This window comes from Passer domesticus, chromosome Z (genome assembly GCF_036417665.1).
Source record: "Passer domesticus isolate bPasDom1 chromosome Z, bPasDom1.hap1, whole genome shotgun sequence".
NCBI classification, from domain to species: domain Eukaryota; kingdom Metazoa; phylum Chordata; class Aves; order Passeriformes; family Passeridae; genus Passer; species Passer domesticus.
The window spans coordinates 40,813,940-40,839,198 of record NC_087512.1 but is presented as its reverse complement, the minus strand read 5'-3'; the positions used below and the strand labels follow the sequence as shown (position 1 = coordinate 40,839,198).

The following is a 25,259-nucleotide window of genomic DNA, read 5'->3' as shown; positions in this document are numbered from 1 at the left end:
AACCCTTTCAAGCCAATTATAGAACTTTTTTTGAGCTAAAGACTTATTTACTGGTCAAGAGATATAAGTCACTTCAGAGTGAAAGATGTAGGCATGATTTTTGCTAGCTGCTTATCATGCCTATTGGGCTAACAAGCCTCCAGCTGTGCAAAACATGTTTTTTTTTCTTTGAAGCCCAAATTACTAAACCAGGATATTGTCCCAGTCTAAAGTGTAAAAAGCAGTACTGGATAGAAATTAGAAATTATGCCATTAAAGACACATGCTCCTGTTTTATCCAAAAAGGAAATGCACAAACCTATTTTGTATTTGGAAAAAGGCTTTTTGTAAAATAAATGCAGTGGTGAAGTACAAAAAAGACTGTCGTCTTAGTTCTTTATTATTGGCATCATGAAATTCTAAGTACTCCAGCAGAACAATCTCAGCTTTTCACAACAGCAAAAGAAAAAATTAAACATTTATGAGGCTAATTAGAACATGAGTTATACGGCATAAGACATTACTAAGAGGTAGAGACAAGAAGCAAGATCTCCTCTGGGAAGTCTCTTTAGGCATACCTATTACATCTCCAGCACTCTCAGGGTCAGGACTTCAAGCTATATCATGTTTACTAAACATCTCAAATTTTAGGCCACCATATTCTAATCTGGCATATGTTGGGGTTTATTCCACCTGTGTACTATTTTAAAATATTACCATTAGAAAAACCCAAAATAAAAAAGTCCTGACATGTTTTTCTCCAAAATTTTATTTCAAATTTCTTCATTCACATTCAATTGTGTATTTTCTCATGATTATCTTTTAATATATAAACAAACTGCTAATTAAAAGCAACAAAAAGTCAACTCCCCAAAGCAAAAAAAATTACAGGGAAATTTCTTTTTATCAGGTATTTTTGCTACTGGAAAAGAAAGGGGTTGAAAAGTTGATAAATGCATGTAAATGTGTGTCAAAGTATTCAGTTATACCTTGCTATTGTCTTTTCTTATTTCTCCTTGAAAAAATTAAAATATGGATCATAAATCTGCTAAGAAAGTACAATATTTTTTTAATAGTAAAAAACCCCACAAAAACCCGAAAGCAAGGCAAAATAAAACCCAAATCGTCTTAGTTTCTTGGCTTACTAAAAGGGTATAAGGAACACATTAGAATATATTTTGTATTTATAACAGAATTTTTAGAACAGTAAAAAATTAAGTAATAGTTGCAATATTTAGGAAGTATAACAATATCTGGGATTTTTTATTAGATTTTTAATAGTTTTTAGTCAGCCATTTTTTCAGGAAATTATGATACCTTATAAAACCCACACATAAATTTTTAAGATTTCAAGCATTTCTTTTCCCAAAGTACCTGAAACTTGAAATCAGAAGGCTACTCCAACACCAGCCATCTTTCAAGCATACATCACCAAGAACCTGTTATTAAATTGGCCGCAGAATAATTCTTGTTTCAAGGCAAGCTTCAAGATCCTCCATAATTAGAACAAGAATTTGGATAAAATCACGGGAAAATCACAGCCTGAGGAAGAAATGTTATTGTCAGGATAACTACAATTTCCTGTGAGGCACTGGAATAGGTTGCCCAGAGAAGCTGAGGATGCACTGTGCCTGGAAGTGTGCAAGGACAGGTTGGATGGGGCTCTGAGTGATGTGTCCCTTCTACTAGACTGTCCCTGCTACTACTATTCAATCCCCGTGGTCAGGGGATTGAACTAGTTATCCTTAAGGTCCCTTCTAACCTTAACTGTTCTCATCCTTTGGAATAAAGTATATCAGCCCAAGTCTGAAATATTTTTTCTACCAGTTCCACTAGCCAATGAACTATTGAGCAATGTAAAACACCTTATGATTTGCCTGGGGTTGTAATTTATTTATGCATTTCTACTACTATGCTGGGGCATTGGAGGGCACTGACTATTATTAAAGTCATAACATGACAAAACAAGAAATTACTTTTTAAATGAAAACCATATTTCCCAATTTAAATGACAATTTTGTCTTGCCCAGATAAATTATAGATGGCAAAACATAGACACACAAAAATCCTGTTTTGTTACTGTACATTAGAAGTCATTAATTATTTTACCGTGAAAGTAAACAAAGTAAGAGATTACATGTTCAAGGAATAAGTCTTTTAACTTCTGGAAGTATAAAGATATATATATATATATATAGATAGATAGATAGATAGATAGATAGATAGATAGATAGATCTCTCTCTCTCTCTCTCTGTATATATATATATATATATATATATATATGAAATACACACAAGTACTGAAGAAATAAGTGTTAAAACCACATCTACTGCTATTTACAGAAAAGAAAAGTCATAACTGTTGGCGACTGGTAGAAATATAAAGTGGTTTGGGTCTGGGTAAGGCCTGGGTCATGACTCCTAAATGAGAGTTCCTTAACAGTTGTAGTGTGCAGATAACTGATTGAAAGTACTTTCAAGACCTGGGGAAGTAGGGAGAAAAAGCCTAAGGGACTACAAGTTTTGTTTTTTTTGTTTATTTACAACCACCACTGTTCCCTCTGAAATTGATGGGACTATTATACAGGCTCATTGTATAATACACCAAAGACTGGACTTTTACAAATTAAACTTCTGGTACCAAGAATTTTCAATATATGTGCACTGTTTCTTTATAGATTTCCATCAGGTTTGTATCTGTATGCTGTGGATCTTTATTTCTTGTAGAGTTTGTACAATATTTGGGGCTTAATTCTGGGTGTTGGTGCAACATAGAGCAGTCTTGTCTTTCTCTCCAATTAGATTTTCAAAAATGCTACAAGGAACAATAAGAGCAATTTGTTACACAATGACTGTCACTCAACTCTTTTTTCAATAGACAATTAGTTCTTGCTTTCAACAACATCTTCAGTTTTTTAAATCCAACAGATTAAAAATAAACAGAAATCCACCTAACAGTAAAGAAGCAATTAAAACTGATTCATATCTATGAATTTCTTATATTTTCTATGATATAAGAGTGAAAATAAAAGCTAAAAATTGTAAAGAAAGATGAAGTAACTGAAAAAATGTATTGAATTAAAAAAATAGTTTTCCAGTTCTGATGTTTTTAAAAATCTGTTAGGTCCATTGTCACATTTCTTCTTTGACTTCAGCCTCATTTTACATGCACAGAGACTGCCAGAAGAGACCAAAATCTGAAGAAATATATCAGTGGCAGACATTTTGAGTTATCGATACCATTGACTTTTGTCATGGAAAGAAGGAAAGTATAGAGAAAAATCAGAGCATTACTATAATACTGCCATCCAAATATTATGCATTTTCTGAAACCTATTAGAAATACTATTGCACAAACTAGGTTTAGTTTCAGCATATTTTTCTTTGGCCCTTAGCAAGAAAATGCAAATGTTGTCTACCTTTTTTTCATGGGTAATTGAATTTATTTTTTTTATTTTGCTGAATAAAGAGAGTACATTTATTACTTTTTTGGTTTTTTGTTTTGTTTATGTTATTTTTTTTTTCTTTTTTAGCCAGGCTCCCTGTAGCTTTACTTCTTAGCTGTGTTGATTTCCATCCCTTTGCCAATTTTAGTTTCACAGAAGCCAAAATCAAACACAGTTTCTTCATGTTGTCTTACAAACAGCTTCCTTTATTTCTTCTGTTTTCCTTCTAAATACATTTAATTTGTGACCTGATCTCCAGTCTTCCTGTGTGCCTGGAGCACCTGTTGCTGATTTATTATCTCACAGAGGCTTACTAGCAGCTGTTCTTTCTTTTTGCTTGTGGCCTCTGAGAGGTGGCAGTGCATTTGGGTTATGCAGGCAGCCTGATGGGTATGCAGATTACACAGAATAACTCAAATTAAACAGGGCACATCCTAGGGCAGGGGGAGGAAGAACCAGAAAAAAGAAGCTTAATTTCTAGTTTTAATACAAGTAGTATTAATGTTTTTCAAGGCAAACCTAAGGACTTTACTATGTGGGTAAATATATCTCATTAGTAACATTTATCTATCACAGATAACCTACCATATTGGTTTGGTAACTAGTGCGCTTTGAGTTGCTTTTCCAGCAGTTCTGAAACTTTTAACCATTTCTTTCATGTTTTCCTGATTTGTTTTCTGTAGCAGCCTGTGTCGCCTTAGCTGGATGTTGTGTCCAAAATAAACTGTCTTTGTGCTGTATACGTTACAATACATATGTGTATATGCATATAATGTGTCTATGTAGCAGAATACAGATATGTGCAGTTGCAATTAAGTCTTCATAATGTTCTTTGTAGTTATTTCACATTTATTTCTGTCTCTGTTCTTAGCGAGTTATAGTGCATATTCAAGAGGAGTATTTTTGTTTCTGTTGTGAGTTGTGTTGCAGTGATGCCGACCGTTTATATACGGACATGAACGGAATGGGACCACACCTGAATAGCGTCGTGAGCTGTTTATTTAAGAAGCATCAGTCTCATTACATGGCTATGGCAATGGATAGATGAGAGCAGCTCACTATCCAGACAGCAGGCCGAGGAAACTTAATGTTGCAACATATTATAAGATAGTTTTAGACCCAGTTTCAGCCAATTACGTGGAGCAAAAGCATATTGGCAGGAGTTCTATCCAACCACATGAAGCACACGTAGCTTTGGTTAAAACAATAGCAGCTTTTTCTCTCATACAATGGTTTGTTTATAAAAGACAAAGCACAGAGCCCTATTCATATTTAACCTTCTAAATATTTACTAAAATATACTTTTTTGCAACTTCGAAAGCCAAACTACACAGCTTTATTGTTCTATTTTTCATGTCTTCGCTACTGCCAATATATCTTTTCTGCTGCTTTAGCATTTCACTATCCTTATTGTCTCTGAAGCCTTTCTTTTTCCCAGCTTTCCTAAAATCCTCTAATCCCATGGGTTCCCACATTGCAGTACTTCATCTACGTCATAAAAATACAAGCTCTCAGATTTTTTTGACTCATTAGTTTGTATTAGAGCTAAGAAAAACAGACCATATAAACTCAGAGACTAGTGCTTGTCAGGTGATATACAGTAAAAATTTGGTGAAGAGCTCAGCTGACTAATAGGCAGAGGCTAAGAGCATGCTTCTGCAATGTTACCACTGTCAGATCACATCATGACACCCATGGTTAAGCAATTATTCTGCTGAAGTTCCTGTGTAAGAGTAAAACATAATTCAGATACACTCACTGACAAATGGATTAATTATTTTCCCTTTCAAGATTTTTGAAGGTTGTGTTCACAAAACTGGGTAAGAGTCACACTTCAGGAACAACCCAGAGCTGTAGAGTCTTAAACAGCCCAAGATTTTCTGAATTAAGCTTGCCTTTCAGCAAGTTTCTCAGTTAAGTTAATCAATTCACTGCAACTATGTTCAAAAAATAGAGTTTTATTAGATTTGGGAATGATCAGAAAGGACTCCAACAAATATACAGACTTGACTGTTTCATATATGGTAAATGGCTTTAAAATGGTAAGATTTTTTCTAAACTTTTTACACTTTCAGATTTTACACATGTACCTTGCTACCATCATTCCAAACTTCCCTTTCCCACCACCACCAGCCCCCAAAAATTAATTTGCAAGACTTTCAATTCCAACAGGACTACTATTCTAGAAAAACTACTTTAAGTCTGCAGAGTTTTGATCCAAATACTCTAGATATAAAAATAGTAAGTCAATAATAAGTTCCATATAGCATTGTTTGCTCTGTCTGGAAAGAAACAACCCTTTTTAATACAGTGCAAACCTCTATACAGCAAATAAATGTAGGGAGATTTGACACTATCTCTGCCTTAGGAACAAGTACTCATAAAAAAAGATTAAAATCTATCTACAGAAAGCCAATGGGTAAAAAAAAAAAAAAAAAAAAAAGAAGAAAAAGAAAAACCAGACCAGGAAGGCATTAACTCTATATGGGTAACATCTATATAAGTATATACTGTAATTTTTACTGCTGCCTTGCCATTAGATAAAAGAATAAAATAGGCCAGATAGGATATTGGAAGATGTTTAGTAATCTCTGTTGTGTTGTTGTGTGTTCTTGTCTGAGTTAATCTGAAAAGTTTCCTCCTTGGCAGAGGTCAAGGAGTAAACAATACCCCAGAAGTCTTATCTAAATTGAGTATTAGCTCCATTTTCATGAAGTCACTTTGTTACTTTCTGTTAGCTCAGCATGAAGAATAGCGTTAATCTTGCTGGTCCCCTTATCAGATAGCAACAAGACAGTGTCATCATCATACAAGTAAATAAAAGATTTATCAAAGCTGAGAAAAAGGAATTATATGCACACAAAAAAATGTAATAAACATTTGAACAACTCCAATACTGGCTGTGGCATTTGAGGGGGGAAAAACAAAAAGCAGCCTCCCTCCCCACCACCCAAAACGCACAAACAAAACAACTAACCAACTAATCAACCATCCAACCAACCAAAAAACCAATAAAGACCAACAAAAACAACAAAACAAAACCAAAACCAAATTAAAAGCAGCAGCAACATTTGTGGTTTTAAGTTGTTTTATTCTCTAGCTAAGTAAGATTGCAATCATGACAATACTAGTTTAACACCAAACACAGATATCTGCTTTCACTGATATTGTACTGAACTTATGTATGTGAAATAGATTCTGAGTTGAACATCATACATATATTTCAACATCTTACCTGAGGAGGAAAGTAGTTTATTCATACAATGATAGAAAACCCATCCCTACATGATCAGGGGCCGTTAAATAAAATTGGTGAGAGAAAAGAAAAAAATCCATCTGTGACCCTTGCCTCTGAAAGAATGGTAAACATTATTAAGTGATAATTCCAAGGAAATTAAAACCTGAGATTCTTATAATGTGATTACTAGAGACCATTTTTTCACTTTCAGACTTTGGCCTCATTAGGAAATTCAAGACAAAATTGATCACCTTCCAACCAACATCAACTTCTTTCTTAGAGAAAAAAAAAATCCATCCATATTAGCTATCTGAGAGACAATGTATGCCTTAACAACTATGATTACCGTTCAGAAATTGACACATTTTTACTTTATTTGATGTTGCAGAATTAATAATGATGTGTATAGTTATAGACAGCTGTCAGAGGAAACAAAATTTTTAAGATAATCACAGTGCAGAACAAATTTAACCATACAGTGGCTATTTAATTTTAATGTTTTCATTTTGAAAGAGTTTATAATTATATGAAAGAAGCTTGAATTATGTAGGAATTTTGGTGAAGTAGTACATTCATAAATTCCATTGCTAATGTGGCAGCAATGCTCAAGATAGCACTGACACTTCTTGATTTAACACTACACCAAGTAATGTTGGAAAATGTTAATGGTAGACCTAAGCAAGAGGTAAGTATATAGTTTCAAAAATATGTTATGATTTTAAAATATTTTAAGCCTAATTTTGATTAATTTTGTGGGTTTTCCTCATGTTTTTTGGATTTTTTTTAATTTGTGTTTCGTTGTTTTGGTTAAGTTTGGGTGAGGTTTTTTTATTGTTTTCTTTGGGGTGGTTTTGTTTTAGTTTGTCTGGTTTTTTGTGGCCTTTGGTTTCTTGTGGATTTGTTTGTTTAGTTTTATCATTGTTGTTGGAAATTTTTTGGTGGGGGGGGAGGGCTGTTGGTTGTGTTGGGATTTTTTTATTTTCTTCTTTTGTGCAATAATACTTGTGTTAAGACATGGAGATATTTTGTTTCCAGAGTTTATACAAGACTTTAAAGTGGAACTCAGTTCTGGAGCAGAGGAATACGATGGCAGTTCAGAAAAAACAGGATCACCCTTCTTGTGATAGACTGCTGATCTAGAAGAGCATTAGATCAAATCATGTTTTAAAATCCTGTGAATGAATGTCATATATTCTAGGATACTTAAAACATGTACATGCACATGGTAACAGAAATGGACTGCCTCCCACTAATGTACCCTGGTTCTTATATCTCTAGGTAATTTCTGAATAGCTTTGCTGATTTTTACAGTGCTACTGGGAGAGTAAAATAATAATCAGTGTAAGAATCTTAGCCCTATGATCTTATTTTACCTATCTTCCATACATATGAATATCCAATTATTTGGATTATTTTAAATTCCAGTATCCAAATTATAAAATGAGTGATGCAAACTTACTGTATTAATTTAATTATATGTGAGTAATTTTTTTTTCATGCAACTAGTTAAATAAAATTTGAAGTTGCAATTAAAAAGCCTAAAATATAATTAAATTATCTGATAGAAACTTAGCATAAGAGCTAAATGTTTTCTAGGAAGTAATACATGATGATGTTGAAGTACAGAAGTCCCTTTCTTTTTGAGCATTTTATTTAACTTTTGGAAATGAAAATAACCAAGTCCTAAACTAAGGATAATGCCAGGTATTTAATTTAAATTATATTCTTTTACTGTTGTTGGAATATATAGAACAATATTTTTTTTACAAAATGACTGGCATCACTAATTTATATTTATTGGAATATAAACTGTAAAATCCCTATGTCTTCCTTCAGTATAAAAACCATGATTGTTGATTCCAGTTAAAAGAAACAACAGTTCTGGAAGTGTAGTTCAGCATGCTGCTCTAAATTTCTTCAGTATTTCAGTCAGCATCTACCCAAATTGGGAGGAGAAACAGATGTTATTCAAATTGGTTTTACAGAGATTATTCAAAAGTTTACCTGAGGAGTAAATGAAAATTGCTGTAGAATCTGGCATTATATTTTTATGGAAAAGGAAAGCTGGCCAATGAGCCTTGAGCAACAAATGTTGCATGCTAATAAGATCTTCTCTTAGACATATGAATTTCAAGCCCCCAGTGTTTAGGAAAGTTCTTAGTCTGAAACATAGATTTTAACAGTGCAGTGGAAATACAAGAACTTACACTCTGTAACTAAATCAAAACAAAATCAAACCAGATAAAAATTTCTTCAAAAACATAGGCCCTCAGAAGCCTTTTGTAGCTTAGCAGCATGTGTAATGAATGAATTTTCAGCTGCTTCCTGCCTGACACAATTATTGGTCCATTAATTTTTTCATGCAGTGCACCTAACTAAAAAAAAATGTAGTAACATTTACTGTAGGCTGTCATATGTTATTGTTGTTAAGGAGAAAGTTCAATTTAAACTTATTTCTTAGTACAAGTCCTTCCCAAGGGATGCAACTTGCAAAATTGTATAAAGGGGGTTAAGTCAATACCAGCTTGGCTTGACTGCTCTTGCCATCTGTTTATCATAGTCCTTTCAGCAGCTGTTTTGCACTCTTCTATTGACTAAAGAATATTAATATTGCTTGACAACTGCCTGGTGTATGAAATAAATGTTCATTTCATTTTTTTGACTAACAGCTGTTGATTCATCCGTGCTAATGTATTTATGGAGCATCCATCATGTATTTAAAAAGTGGACATCTTCCACTGTACTTTTGGTGGGAGAACATTGGGCAATGAAGAAGGTAGCCAGTAGAAGTTAATGACACAGCTATACAAACAACACTTGCAATTTTAGTAACCTACACATCAATTGCCTTTCAAAGATGACTTTTCTTTTGACTAAAGAGCCCTGCAGGTAAGTATGTATGACATATTGCCAAAATACGAGTTGAATAAGCATCAGCTTGCTAGGTTACCTTACATCAATTTCTGTGATTGCATTTCTGTTTTGAAAAATATTTTTCTATGTTCTATTGAAAAAAAGTAATGTATAAACACCATATGTCAAAGAAGACAAACTACATTAAAAGTTATTTGAGGATAAGGACTTCTTCACCTGAATGGTGAAGACTGTATTTATGCACGCAGAAAAATAATGATTTAAAGTAAAATTGGAGCACTAAAAGAAGAATTTTAAGTCTGGTTGTAGTTACAGAGTCTTCTTGTTTTCTACAATATAACAAAAAAGAAAAATATGTACAGTTCAAATTTAGTTTTATTTAAAAATAAGACTTTTATTTTAAAATAACTTTGTATTTATTCAGAATTAGACTGTTCTACAACAGATTCTTGAGAAAGATTACTTACTTTGTTTCTACATTAAAAATTTCTTATGATTTTAAATTGCCCAGCTGTAGTGTTTTGACTTTGGCTGGCCACCAAGTGCACACCAAATTGTGCTCTCACACACCCTTGTCAGCGGAAAGAAAGAAAGAAAGAAACTGGAAAGAAAGCAAGATTTTAAAAAAAAGTAGAAAAAAAAAGTTTTATTAAAAACAAAACAAAGGAAAAGCCTCAAAAAAAAAAAAAACCAACAAAACTATACTGGCATATGGGGGTGGGAATGTTGGAAAGACAGACTTGAGGCTGTGCCAGCACTACTCTGCAGTAGCCAAAACACTGACTGGTGTGTTATCAGCCTGTTTGTAGCTACCAATGCAAAGAACAGACCTGTGAGGGCTTCTGTGTGAGAAATTAGCTCCATCCCAGCCAGACCAGTTAACAAAGAAGTGTAGCTTAGATTGGCAGTAAAGAATTCTCTTTGTCCCTGTTGTGCTTTCATCCCACCTTAATTCTCTTCATATTTTTGTATTTCCAATGAGAACTTCAGCTTGAATCACAGGGAAGGTTCAGTGGATTTATATAAAGTAAATATGCTAAATATTACATGTTTCATCTCAAGTTCAATAGCAATTGTAAATCTTTTATCCTTAATTATGTCTCACACCCTGTATGGTTTTTAATTCTCTTTGCTTCTCAGGCTTAAAATATGCAAGAAATATTGAAATACAAACACATGAGATCTAAAGTCTTCACATTAATTCTTAACATTAACTAAATCCTCTCAAAATATGATACATTGGATATAGCAACTCCATATTTCAAGAATAAACTACACTACATAAACTAAACCAAGCTACGTAAAACTCCATGAATACTACATCAGCAGCAACATAAGCATTTTTCCCTGCTAAAAATTCTGAAATTCAAAGTAAGGTTTTAGATAATTAGATACATTTATGTTTATCTAAGTGAAATATTTTTTCTGGAAAAAAATGAAATCTATTTGCAAGTTCTGATAAGGAATAGGTAAAATATAGGTGAATTGATACTGCTGATGGTATTACTTCTAGAGGAGATGGAAAGTTTAAGGAGTGTCAGGCCATATGTGTAGGCGATTGTCTGGCAGAGCTGATCTGCACCAGCTCTGAGGCTGGCACAGCAGTTGGCTGCTCCTCAGGAAGTGGACAATCCCCTACTGTCTCCCCAACAGGCTGGAGTGGATGTAAGAGTCAGAAGGGAATCTAAGTAGGTCCCTGCTCAGGGTACAAGGTGAATCCGCTTCTCTTCCCAGGTGCCCCTATGGAAGAGATATGAGGGTCCAGAAACTGAGGACCAGGAAAATGATGAGTTAGAAGAAGGAGCACCTGGGGGATTGTCTAAGGCTATGGATGGTTACAGGTTATTCAGGAGAGATTGGCAGGGCTGGTGAGGGGGATGAGGTGGCATTGTATGTAACAGAGGACTACAATGTATAGAGGTTGCACTTGGCAATGGTGTGGTTGAGAGGTACTGGTTAAGGATTAAGGAACAAACAAATAGTGAGGATAACAGTGTGGGAGTCTACTAGGGACCACCTAGCCAGGGTGATAATACCAATGAGCTATTTTTCAAGGAACTAAGGGATACCTTCAAATTAACTGCCCTTGTCAGCTTACTAGATGCCAACTGGAAAGACCACACAGCTGGCACAATGAGGTCCAGAAGATTCTTAAAAAACATGGATGATAGCTTTATGGTACAGGTAGTGAGGGAGCCAACCAGGAAATATGCCCTCCTTGATTTGCTGCTTGTTAACCGAGTGCCTCATGAGTGGTGGTTGACGGCTGTCTTGACCACAATGAACGCAAAGCCATTGGGTTAAAAATTTCAGTTGTTAGGAGTTAAAATGCCAGCAAAACCTCAACTCTGGATATAAGAAGAGCAGAATTCAGGCAGCTCAAGTAACTAGTTAGTGAGGTCTCCTGGGAAAATGTTTTTGAAGGTGCCAGGTTTCATAAATTTTGACCACTATTTAAGTAACATCTCCTAAGGCCAAGGAGCCGGCACTTCCAAAACAGAGCTAAGGAAAGAAAAGAAAGTATTTGAAGAATACTTTCGATATTCTTCTTATATCACCTGACTAAAGAAAGGTCAGGTGATATAAGAAGAATATAGAGATGCTGCTTGCCACTCTAGGGAGAAAATTTGTCAAGCCAAGACCAACTGGAGTTGAAGCTGGTCAGTACTGTGGGAAGCAATAAAAAGAGCTTTTTAAAATAAAAAAAGACAGTGCAGGATTAAAATAAGCCAATTACCTGATGAGGACGGTCACCTCATGAATAGTGACACATACAAGACAGAGGTGTTTAATACTTTATTTATCTCCTTTGATGGGCTCTGGGGTACTACAGCTCTGAGCTGGAGGATCATGTCTGTGATAAATGAGAGTGATAAATTCCCAGTCAGCCCTGAACTTGGGCACAATTCAGTTCTCCACCTTGATCCCTATAAGTCTGTTTGGCTTGATGGAATTAATTTGAGAATGCTCAAAGAGCTGTCATCCCAAGGCTTCTCTCAATGATTATTGAATGGTCTTGGAAATCTGGAGAGGTCTCAGTCAACTGGAAGCTGGTTAACATTGTCCCAGTTTTCAAGAAGGGTAAGAGCTATGATCCTGGAAACCATAGACTGTTACTTCAGTGCCTGACAAAGTTGTTGAGATGATTCTGGGATACTATACAACATCTGAAGGTCAATGCAGTCATCAGTCAGAGGCAGCACAGTTTCATGAGAGGAAAATTCTGTTCATCAAACCCAATTTCCTTTTATGACAAGCTTATTTGACTAGTTGTTCAAAGAAAGTGAGTTGATATAAATGTTTGGATTTCAATGAAAATTTCAATGCTGTCTCTTACAGGATCATTTTTGAGAAAATATCCAGCCCACAGCTGGATAAACACATCATGTGATGTGTGAGCAACCTGGCCACAAGGGGTTACAGTGAATGGGACAACATCATACTGGTGACCTGTCACTAGTGTGTTTGCATGGGGATTGATTTGATGGCCACTTTTCTTCAAGGTTTTAAAACCCAATTTAGACACAAAACCTCAAAAGTTTATACTATATATACATTAAATGAGAAAAAGAGAGTGGTCATATAGTTGTAGCACTAAGCAAAACAAAAGAAGAACCATTACCTTAAATATTGCTTGTACCACCAGTATGGGCTGTGATTCATGCCATCATCTCATCAGATCGTTCAGAATAAATCGTACCTTATGTCTGTCTGTGAGGAAATTTCTAAGAATAAATGAGTATGCAAACACAAAAAGGAGAATTAATTATTGGCAGCTATGTGTTATTTTGAAGTATACCTGTAGCATTTACAGATCTGGGTTGGAAATCTTGTTTTGATGGAACAATAAAAATCAAAACACTTCTTGGTTTGTTAAATCTTTTATCATTCACATTACAGAAAGTATAACCATTCAAATTCTTTCATATTTTCTAAGCAAATATATCTCTTTAGTTTTCTCTTGCTCTTACTTAGAGTCTCAGCTGAATTCAGTTGTGTAGTATTATAATCTTTAAAAACCTTGTCTTTTTGAAGTTGGCTTAATCTATCCATCTAGCTTATAATGCTCTTTTGTGTTCCTAATAAAGACTTTAAAATTTTTAAGTAATTATTGCTTTTGGTTAAATTAATTATATAAATCAATGAAGAAAAGTGACCTAGTTATAATACCATTTCAGAGAGCATCCCCCTGAAACATTCTAGCAGTGATCAACTACATAGGTTGCAGAGAGCACAGTTAGAATTCCTCCTCATTTTTTTTTATCCTGAACAAAACATTGTAGGCATGTTTTTTAAGTCATTGCCTTAATTCCTCATCATGTTACATTAATATAAATTTAATGTTAACTCTACCACATTCAGCGCCATAGTGCTGAAATAAAGTCTTTATCAATGGACTCCAATATCTTTATTTCAGAGTGTATTTACTCACACCTATACTTTGTGAAGTGTGTAAGCCATCATTCCTTTCTGTTAGCTTTTATGTATTTCACAGTTAAGCTTTCTCCATTTAAGGTGCCTCAGGTGGCCTTTGAAACTTGCAAAATATACAGAATAGAAAACAAAACAAAAAACTCTATGAGTGCTGTCATTTCTATACTTGAAATACTATTAATCGTTTTTAAATTGTAATATAAATTTTAGACACAATAGAATTGGGCACCTAGGGAATATATGAATAGCTGAAAATTTCAGCCTTTGTCAATATGTCAAAATTAAGGACATTTTTTCAGCTACAATACTAAATGGACATGAGATGCAAAACTAGGTGACCTCTCTTTCCAAAAATCAAAATAGTTTTTGTTTCCACTTTGTCCTTCCCAAGTGTCTTTAGTCAGCCTACAGCACATAACGTTTCTTGAATCTCTCAGACTCTATTCGAGGTTATAAATAAATAAATAGAGATAATTAAATTGCATTTTGATGGAGCTTCCGAAGAATGTCTGTTCCTCTCAGAAAACTGACACAAAGGCTTTTAGTATTCATTTAAACCTTGCAGTATTCATTGTAAAATCCTCCTGATATGAAGCTCCACAATTCTAATTATCAAGGGTCTATATAATAGGATACCAAAAATAAAAAGAAAATCTCTAATCCCCTCAAATATGGAACCTTATCCATAAAAACTGCTTCAAAGTAAGCATAGATTTGAAATTTACTCCTAGTATTACAAATACCTAATTCAACACTTGCTGTATGTATTCTAGATCCATATGTGTGAAAATCATTCTACAGACAAGAAAATGCTGACCTCCTTTTGTTAGTTTATGAATATGGAGTACTGAGGGTAGAAACTTCACTTATTCAAAATGGGGTTGAACTCTGTAAGGGCCAGAGATAAATGAGCTAAATTGTTTGGTTTATTACTACTTCATAATTAGTGGATTATTTGAGATGATTGTGTAAAATCTGTTCATATAATTAGGCAAATAATTATTGAGTTATGAATTAATGCCTCACATTTCTCCATGTAAAACATCTTAATGAACGCAATTTCATTTTCCTGTCCTATGGAAACCAATATTAGTAACCAAAAACTTCAGTGATCAGGACTCAAGCACCTTTCACTGTTTCAGTAAATTTTTTTACAAAAATTCTAGACTATTTACATGGTTGACACCCACTTTGTAACTGAGTTTAAGTTTCACTACTAATGTAAAAACTTACAAATACCTTATAAAAATTAAGCCCTTACTGGCAATGGTGGTCCTGCTTATCTAGGAAACATTTCTATTGTCTTTAGAAAGTCAGATTTTTATTGTGGCACAAGTGAAGAAAGGTTTAAGAAACCCCAGAATAGCAGAACTATTTTGGAAAGAAAGAAAGATGTGTTACCAACCATACAACATGAAATGATCATGTGAATAATACAAAAAATAATGCAGTCTTGGGATTGACACAGAAAATATGTTATATTTTTTACTGTAAGTCTTTTGTCTCTCTTTCCTTTTTGAATTCAGTTATCATCCCAGGAGGCAGCTGTAAACCTGTGAATAACACTGCAGCCTTACTGGCTTTAGAATGACAATAAGAGGCACAGGAGAATATTCACAATATAAACTAGACAGGTGAGTCACATACGAACCGTTGTAAGTCTTGCTGTCAATTTTTTAATTAAGTTTTCTGTCATTCTACTATTTAACATTTCAAAGTCACCTCAATAAATTCTAGGAAAAAGAATACTGGAAAATACTTCATGACAGCAAGGTCAAAGTTTATCCCATATCTTAAGGGTACACAACCACTGCTATTACAAACCTATATAGATTACAAAAATAATCTATGGTGACTAACATATCTGAGGCGTACTTTGTCTTTTTAACTTACCTCAGAGATAATTTAAAAAAATTAACAACTTCTCATCTAACTTCCATTTTATTTTGCCATGCTTACCTATGTGTAGTGCCACATGTAACATAATGTCCCTTGCAGAACCATAATTACTTTACAGTTTCAAATTTTGTGAGTTTTCTCTGCATGTTTTGGCTCAATAGAGAATGAGCAACCTGGAACTGCATGGTCAGCCACAGAAATCCACAGATTTAAAATTCTTTTTTCTAATTTTCACCCTTCAACAAGGAGCAGATTTGAAAATATGGTGATGCCAAGGCCAATTCCAAAATTTTTATAAGCTACTAAAATCAGAATCTAAGCAAACCTTATTCGGCAAATTACATTGTCAATAGTTGGTTATACATATAAAACAATCAATATTCAAGTGCACTGAATAAGACATTATTCCCAGGAAATCTGATTTAAAAAAAAAAAAACCAAAAAAAAAAAAAACAAAAAAAAACAAAAAAAAAAAAAAAAACCAAAAAAAAAAAACCACCCAAAACTTTTAACTTATTATTCACAGTTACTCTTTCAAATTTATAATTTCTTATGGTAAAAACCTTCAGAAAACCTTGTATGAAAAAATCATTTTGCACTTTCAAAGCTTCATCCATATGGGTACATACATAGAGCAGCAAGAAACAGGTGTTTGAATAAAATTCATCTTGATGCATCCGCAGCTGGATGTTAGACTTCTGTATAACTACATATTTAGTAAATATATTTTGCTTCTACAGAGAACAAATAACAATGCTCACACAAGCTGGCCTAGCAAACACCTTGAATTCAATTGACTAAATGTATGCATTCTTTTTAGATTGTGGGACTGATTATATAAAGAAAAGACATTCATTACCCTAAATTACACTCATAAACAATTCTTCACCTACATGGCCAGAATAAAATAAAAAATAATTAAATCAAATATGGTTCAATTTTTTTAACTTGATAACGGCATTCTCTGATAATCTATGGGAGTATGGAAACAAGGACAGAAAAGAAAGACCTTAAAGGGGTAGTTTAAAACTTTTACAAGTGTCTGCAATATCTAGTTAATCTATGATTCTGTAAGGGACATTTGTAAATAGTAGTAGTAGTAATAGTAATAGTAATACTAATACTAATACTAATAGTAAGAAGAAGAAGTAGTAGTAGTAGTAGTAGTAGTAGTAGTAGTAGTAGTAGTAATAAAGGTACTATGAGAGTCTGGTTTTTGTGGCTCAGATTTGGTAGATCTGTGGTCTGGCTTGACTATATAACTTTGCTCCAGTTTGCAAATGAATTTGAAATTAAAAATATTACCAATATCTATGTGACTTTCAATTTTACCAGCAGCCTTCGGATTCACCTGATTTAGGTAGTTCTATGTAAAGAGCAGGGACAAGATCTTGATGCTGAAATTAGCATAGGCCCACCTGGGGAAGGGCCACAGGAGGTTAGAACTGATAAAATGATGGCAAGGAGTATGACACATGCCATGCTTCTCTACTCTGGATTTAAAATCTGCTGTGACACTCCACTGAGTGTCACAGTGGAGACTCTTTACGTCTCTCTTTCTCTTTTTCTGTTTCCCTTTCCCTTTCTTTTCTTACCTTCTGCTTCTTGAAATACATTGCAAGCAAGACTAAAAAATCCAGTCAATGCCTTGCTAAGTGCATTATTCTGCCTGGTTATTCTAAAGGTTGCTAAGTGAAAGATTTCCAAGTACTTTATTCTGTGTGGATGCACTAAAGTTTGCAAATTTTTAAAATTTTTTTTTTTTATTGACCATATTAGATTTTTATTATTTCTCCTGCACGCTACCCAGAGTAAAACTTTCCTGCAGAAAACAACGGGCATTACAGGCTTTTCTTCTAAAAGCCTACCAACAACTACAGGAACTGCACAGACATCATCCAATTGCTTGTGCTGACACTTGCAAATTATTACCTATCACTTTTTAAGTACTGTGTTAAACTCATTATATTATAAAGAGTGTCATTACAAAAAATTTATCACTCATATAATAAAAATAATACTAGCAAACTCCAAAGTAGGACTGCAGCCTCAAAAGAAGCAAATTTTAATTGGTGTTTTCCAAATTACTTGAAGCAGACCATTTGAGATTTGGGAAACGAAAAAGAAATCTCAATATAACCCCTAAAACGGACATATGCAAAACTAGCCACACTCACTAGCTTCCTGTTTTGGTTAGCTGTTAATAAAAGAGAATGTTTAACACCTTTTTGGAGTGATTCAGAGGTGTTAGTGATAGGTAAGGCTTTATAAAGGGAAGGCCTTGAAACATGGCTCAGGCTTGTTACTTAGGCTAAATAGAAGGGAACTATGGGACAGTGACTCAGCTAAAATAGGGATAGAGAAAATGTGAGAAATACAAGAAATGTGAGAGATGTGAGAGATGCATGACTGCCACGTGTCCACATCTTGGTTTATGGTGGTTAGGTGACTTGGGCTTATTGTGCCTTATGTAAACTGATAACCAGCTAACTGCTCAAAAAGGCCAGGTTTTTGGCAATAAAGACCACTCCTTTGCACCTGCCTGAGGTCCCTACGTTGCTCATTATTGCAACACAGAGGATTCTCATAGTGACAATTTTTATTACTAGTGTGTGTGGTCTAATATTTTAGTTCAATAGCAACAGGAATCTTCAGTTGTGTTTTGTCTTTCAGAAACTATGCTAGCAGAATACAGACTTCTTAATTAAATATACTTCTGTTTCTCAGCTTTGAATTCTCTGACTTTTGTCTCCCTCTGTAAGCAATCATGTAACTACCACTGGCTTCTTGAGTTATTGAAGACAAATACTGTTAACTCACTCTTAAGTCAGCAATATCAATGGAGAAATTCTGAGAAAACTTACAACAATTTGTTGATGCACTAATTTTGGTCTACATCCAGTACTTATAGGTCTTACATCCATTTTGTTTAAAATTCATTAGAGTAATAGCTCAGAGAGCAACATATATCCAAAATAACTCAGAAAAAATAAAAACTCTTCTAAGTATATTAACTGAATCTCTTGTTCAGTAATAAGACACTACCAAATAAATATTCAGATGACTGCCGCACTTCAAATCTAGTACATCTGGATGCAGATTAATTTTCACAGAAAAGGAAACTAGTGTTTTTTACAGTTTGCATCTCACTTCAATATAATGGCTCTCATTGCTTCATCTACACATTGCAGGACATGTTCTGAGTCTGCTCTGGTGGTAAATCATTCTTAAATAATCTGAGTGCCTGTAACATTGAAGTGCAAAATGTTCTCTCTGAAGAATTGAACCATGTAAGTTTGCAGGTCTGAGAACAAGCCAGAATTTTCCTCCCTCCACTAAGAGCCTAGAACTGTTACTCTTAAGTCCAATAAGTTGCCAGCTTTAAAATCACTTCTCATAAAATTCTTCTTTAATAGATATTACATTCTATAGCACAAAATATAGGAAATAAAAGGAAAAAAGACATTACTTACATCTAGTATTTAAACAAAATACTGGAAACAAGGATCACTAGAAATGAAATATAAATAATTAGTGTTTTTACAAAAGAATGACTGAATGTTGCTGTAAAAAACACTTACATTTTCTTAATATCAACCAAGCAGTTCCTTTCCTTGACTCATCTCTTTTAAATGAGTATTATAGATCAGTCAGATGCATCTACTGAAACCCAGCATATTCCTCAGTGCTGGTCTCAACATAATTCATGCCAAATCTTTAATATTCTGTTGCCTTCACAACATGGAAAACATTTATTACTGAAAATTTTTAATGCTTTTTAACTTCTTGTAATTGTGTAATTGACATGTCCAAATCCTGATGTCCATAACTTGAAAATATAATAGATCAGCTACTTAGAATGAAGACAAAGAATCTCTTTTACAGCTTCTGACTAAATATACCCAGTTTCAGCTCTGAATATAATGCTGCAAAGCTCTACACAGTATTTCACCTACAGTTATACTGTTTTAACTTTACTTACTTTACTTTTTATATAAAGACATAGAAATCCTATCCTATATTGAACGTTCTCTCATTTCATTTGCGTGTTGCTTACTGTTAAATCTTTTTGAAAATTTCTTAAATATATTTCCTGCCATTTTGTCACATCATTATTATGTCACCAAAATAGTGTTGTATATATAAAACAGAAAAATACCTATAAAGATAAATATTTAAATATCATGCTTTCTTAGCAAAGCAGCTAAAAAACTCTTTGACACTCTAAGAAGCTATTCCTACTCATTGAAGTATGAAGTAAATTTCAGATTACAAGCAATTTGAAATACATATCAGTGATATCTGGGAAGAGCTCTTCCATTTTTTCATGCTTTAATGGGGTTGTTGCTGACATTGTGATCTCTAAAACCTACACTTTTTGAGCATCTGTAGAACCAATAATGTAAATAATACGAAGAACAAAGCAAAAAACACACCAGCAGTGTATTTTTGAATCAGTACTTACATAGCACTAGAAATAAAATATAAAAGTACTATAGAATGATGTAATAGATGGTATAATTCCTCAATTTTTAATAAAGAAGAATTAAGAAGTGCCTTTTTATTTTATAAGATTTTAAGTTGCAATTTCAAATTACTTCTTCTTTTTTTTGTTCCTTAAAAATTTAAAACAAATCTCCTTTTTATGTGTATTAAACAAACAACCCCATAACTATCTAAACACCATTAGTACACATTACAAAAGAACAGACTTTGAGGGTCTATGCAGATTAAGAGAATTTGACTGTTTTAACTTGTGAAAGGATTCTCTCTTGTAATTGTGAAAGGAACTTTCCAGGATGTATATATTTCACTGGATGTGCAGAAGCAGTCTCATGAGGCATATTTTAATACCGAATAGAGATATCTATAAAAACAAATGTTAAAGCTGCTATAGAAACCATTTCTAGGCTTTAAGTGCTGGGAATTGCAAAGTCATCTCAGAGGGAAACTCCAAGAGATTCTCAAAGAAGGGTACAAGGAACATTAGCAGGCTGCATTTATCTTCCTTCCATAAAAACAATGGTAGTTGTATATGTAGATATAACCGAGCTAATCTTTATATTTTACCTGTCAAGATGTTCAGGTTTTTTTCTCACAGACTGATTTGGGCTCTGAATTAAAGGACTATACATACTATGCATTCCAGTTCCAGAATGAAGAAATTCCCAGCACAATATTATGAATTTTAGTGAATGACTTTCATTCATTAAAATTAAAATGGATGAATGACAATCAGTCATTCAATAATGAAAATACTAAATTGTAGTGAAAATTTCAGGATGGAAATCAGTAGATTGCATAAAATAGTTCCTGTACTTTAATTTAACATAGCTGCAGATGTTTTTTCCAATTTTTATGAGTTCAGTCTGGAAGTCTAGCAAAATCTTCCTGGGACAGTAACTTTTCCTGTAAAATGCAAATATATATATACACACAGGCATCTGATTAGAGCACCTTAAACAATGTTTGCTCATATTGTTTGGCCATATGACCTTCATTTTGTAATAAAAGTAATGAATAACATTACTGACCAAACTTTATTACTCTCCATGTATAGAAATCATACTCCTTACATGTCAGGTTACAGTATGTTGATGTAAGTTTTCATCAGAGCTTCAGGAGTACAATGTTATTGAGAACATCTTTCCATTTCATTTGTCTAATTTCAATCTCTTAGTTTCATTTACCTGTAGTAAGCTATTGATTTCTTTGACAGTACCCACCAAGTTGCAGATTAAAAAATATTTCAGAAGGTACTTCTAAACTTTTTTATACCTTATTAATTGTCTATTTGTTGAGTTATGTCTGCATAAACTATTGATATACCTTTGCTGTTGTGACTGCAGCACAAGTGGATTACGCCCAACACAGCTATAATCTATCTGACTACTCCCAGAAGCAGAACTGCCTTTGCAAGGACATCCACTATTGAATACAAAGGCTGCAATTTCATTCCTCTCATTAAGTAAACTAGTGAGGCTAAAGCTAGACCAGTTATCAATGCAGGTGTTGCAGCCACACCTCTGGATTTCCTTGCAAATTTAGCCTGCAGAACTGCAATTGGCTACAAGGAAATCCAATAGAGGACTGTACTTGTTCTGCAGTCACAACAGCAAAGGTATATCAATACAGGGGTAAAAGAAGGTCTAAGAAAAAAAATAACTAGAGTAAGGAATCTCTACTGGAAAATTAAGCTTTAGCAGAATTAACCCTTACATTGCTGTGAAAAAATAAGGACACGATTAAAATCAATCAAAATATTGAAGTTCATTGATCATTTAAAATCATGAAAGAACAGACATTCTGAAAGAAACAGTATATTTGTAGTTATTAATCCAATCTAATTGCATTAATTATGTTTTACTTGACATTTTGCTTGCCTTCAAACTAGTGTGTGTGCTTATCAGGCTCATCTCGCTGGTTAGTGCAGAACCAACTGTTAACTCTCCTCTTTTGTACAGATAAATAGATTATGTGGGAACTTCATCCTAATATGACAGGTTGCCATTGCAGTGAAGAGGGTGAAGTAGTTTGTGCCAAGAAAAGTAACATCAGTAAGAATCTTCCCTCATCTCCATGTAGCAGTTTGAATGCCATTTTGGTTGCATTCCTCCCATCAAAGATGGCCATGACAAATACAGTAACAAAAAAGGGGTTTTTCATGTATGTCCAAAAGCTTCCAGACCTACACATGGAAGGTGGTGTAAATTAATAAAATAACAATGAATATGCAAAGAAATTCCAGTATTTCAATGTTTTCTTTTTGATATGCTCTTTGGCTCATCACTTTGAAATATTTGGTGGTTTTGAAAGACATAAATAAATAAAAAAATAAATAAATTGCCCTATTTTTTACAACCATCTTCTTATCTTTAGAAAATTGTGAAACCTCTTCTTGAATAGTACCAAAATTCATCAGCTCTTGTCTCATCACACAATATTTTGTATCTAAATTTTAGTCAGAATTAGGTTTTTATCCTGGTATGTATATCGTGGAATTTGAACAAATCATTGTGTGTTGACAGATATCCACATTTTTCTAATTACTTATTGTCTGTTCTAAAATACTACAATGGGAATTTCATTTATATGTGAAAAAAAGAAATGTTTTTATCATAATGTGAGCAAATTTCATAATGCTTGTAGAAATGTGAAGACTGGCTTGTAAAGATTTTGTAGTTTATTGAGCTAAATATGAATCATCTTTAGCTATACATCTAAAATGTTAGTTGAGCATTAGCTCTTTTCTTATGTTGTTCTTCCCCATATTGCAGTTTTTCCCTCATTCTTTTCCTGTTTGCATGCACAAAGCTGTTACTCAATACATCAAGTGCAGGTGGCAAATTATATATTATTAATGGAAACAAAACAAGTTATTGTCCTGGTTCCTTTCTGTCGTTTATGATTACACTATTCAAAGCAATTCTCTTAAATTTAATTTTCACATAAGGTAAAATCCATTTTTGGAGGGAAAGTTTATAGAAGTATATTTTTTTTGCATTCAAAAACATATGGCATTCTTCAGTAGTCCTGTAACTAGTCAGTACTAGATATTCAAAGGTTAATACAAAATGAGGTCATCCACTGATAACACAGCTGATATCTACTTATTTATATATTTATTTTTTATAAGTTTTGTATCTGTTAATGCTGCTTTAAATAAGTAGATATAGCAAATGTGCTTCAGCTTATAGTAAATGCTACCCTGGTAAAACAATATCATAAAAAGGCATTTATATTAATATTTTGATTACAACTTTGTCTTAGTTACAAGTGTGATGTAACCAAAAGTATATATTCTATTGCTATCTTCATAAGCTGTTAAGAGGTGGGGCAGTGATCCTTATGTCTTCCATGACTTATCCCTGATAAATCCCTCCAGGGGTTATGTCTGTTAATGGGAACATTGAGTCTCACTGCATGACACATAAAATTATATCATCCCATTGTGAGATGCTCCACTCAGGGGAGGAAACAAGCATTCCCACCTGAACACAATCTGAAGTTTTCAAACACCAGAGCAGCTTTACCTACTTGATTCCAAGAGGACAAGAGTTATATAACCACCACTGGACCTTCAAAGGAAGACCAGACCCTAAAATAGGATCATAATGTCAACAGAACTGCATCTATCATTTCAACAAACTTCAGCCACCATTTAATCAGACTGCTACCACCCTGATCAAGGGCATCAGGTTGTGTCCTGACTCTGTCAGTTTAAGCCAGTCTTTCTGTATTGCTACCCTTTCTTAAATCTTTATCTTAAATTGTAGTTATGCCTTTGAATTTCCCACTGGTTTGCTTTCAGACTAGTACAAACATCCAGTTAGTTTCTTTTATTTCTCCATGTAATTCCATTGTATAAGGGAAAATGTGCCTTCTGCTTTAGTTACCATCGTACCCTAAGTTGTGTATTCTTCCACAATAGATATATGAGAAAAGGATGGAATTGTTCCATGCACAGTGTACCCAACTCAGACAAAATACTTTCCAATACTTCCTGAAGTAAGCATCAATTTAACCATCTTACTCCGGCCACAAAAATGTTAAAAAAAAAAAATTATTTCTCCAATAGAGCCTAGTATATCAACTAAGGATGAATTACTCACAGAAGGAATTTCCCAGAGAACTTTTGTCATGGCTGCACTAGGTCAAGTGAGTAAGATTCTGTATCTAAGCAGAAAAGAAAAGACAGACTGTAGTAGAAGACCAATGTCATGGAAATGCCCTCTGCTGTAAACATAAGGCCCCCATGCTGTATAACATGAACTTGGTACTTCATTCAAGACAACATGTCAAAGATATATAGATGGAAATGAGACACTCATCTCCATACCTGACACTCCCACTGCAGTCCATGCCTCCTGCTCCATTTCCAAAGGAGAAAAGAACAGGATAATTCAACAACATTTTTGCAGGAGGATTATTTTAAAGGGAAAAAATAAATCATAGAATTATAAAATACTTTGTGTCACAAGGGACCTTAGAGATCATCTTCTTCCAATCCCCCTGCCATGGACAGGGACACCTTGCTCAGAGTCCCATGTAGACTGGCCTTGAACACCTCCAGAGATTGGGTATGCACAGCTTCTCTGGGCAGCCTGTTCCAGTGCATCGCTCCCTTCACAGTAAAGAATATCTTCCAATTACCTAAACTAAGCCTACTGGCTTTCAGATTGAATCCATTTCCCCTCGTCCAGTTACTACATGCTCTTGTACAAGAGTGTCTCTCCATCTTTCTTGTAGGCTCCCTTCAGGTACTGGACAGTTGCAATTATCCCAAAGCCTTCTCTTCTCCAGGCTGAACAATCCCAATTCCATCACCTTTTACTCCATCCCTCTGATCATCCTGGTGGCCTCCTCTGGACTCACTCCCACAGGTCCAT

General features: G+C 34.1%; 1 long non-coding RNA gene across 3 annotated transcripts; it reads right to left on the bottom strand.

The window, feature by feature from the left end:
* Positions 1 to 794: 794 nt before the first annotated feature.
* On the bottom strand, positions 795 to 24,877 carry LOC135290859 (uncharacterized). 3 transcript variants are annotated; one of them, XR_010353680.1, is made up of 5 exons: positions 24,483 to 24,877; positions 19,344 to 19,380; positions 13,160 to 13,262; positions 6,661 to 6,776; positions 795 to 3,859 (listed from the first exon to the last, which is right to left on the bottom strand). It is a non-coding gene; the product is annotated as an uncharacterized LOC135290859 (long non-coding RNA). The 3 variants fall into 3 exon arrangements; XR_010353681.1 differs by having other exon boundaries at positions 13,160 to 13,248; XR_010353679.1 differs by lacking the exons at positions 19,344 to 19,380; positions 24,483 to 24,877 and having other exon boundaries at positions 13,160 to 16,297.
* Positions 24,878 to 25,259: the final 382 nt, after the last annotated feature.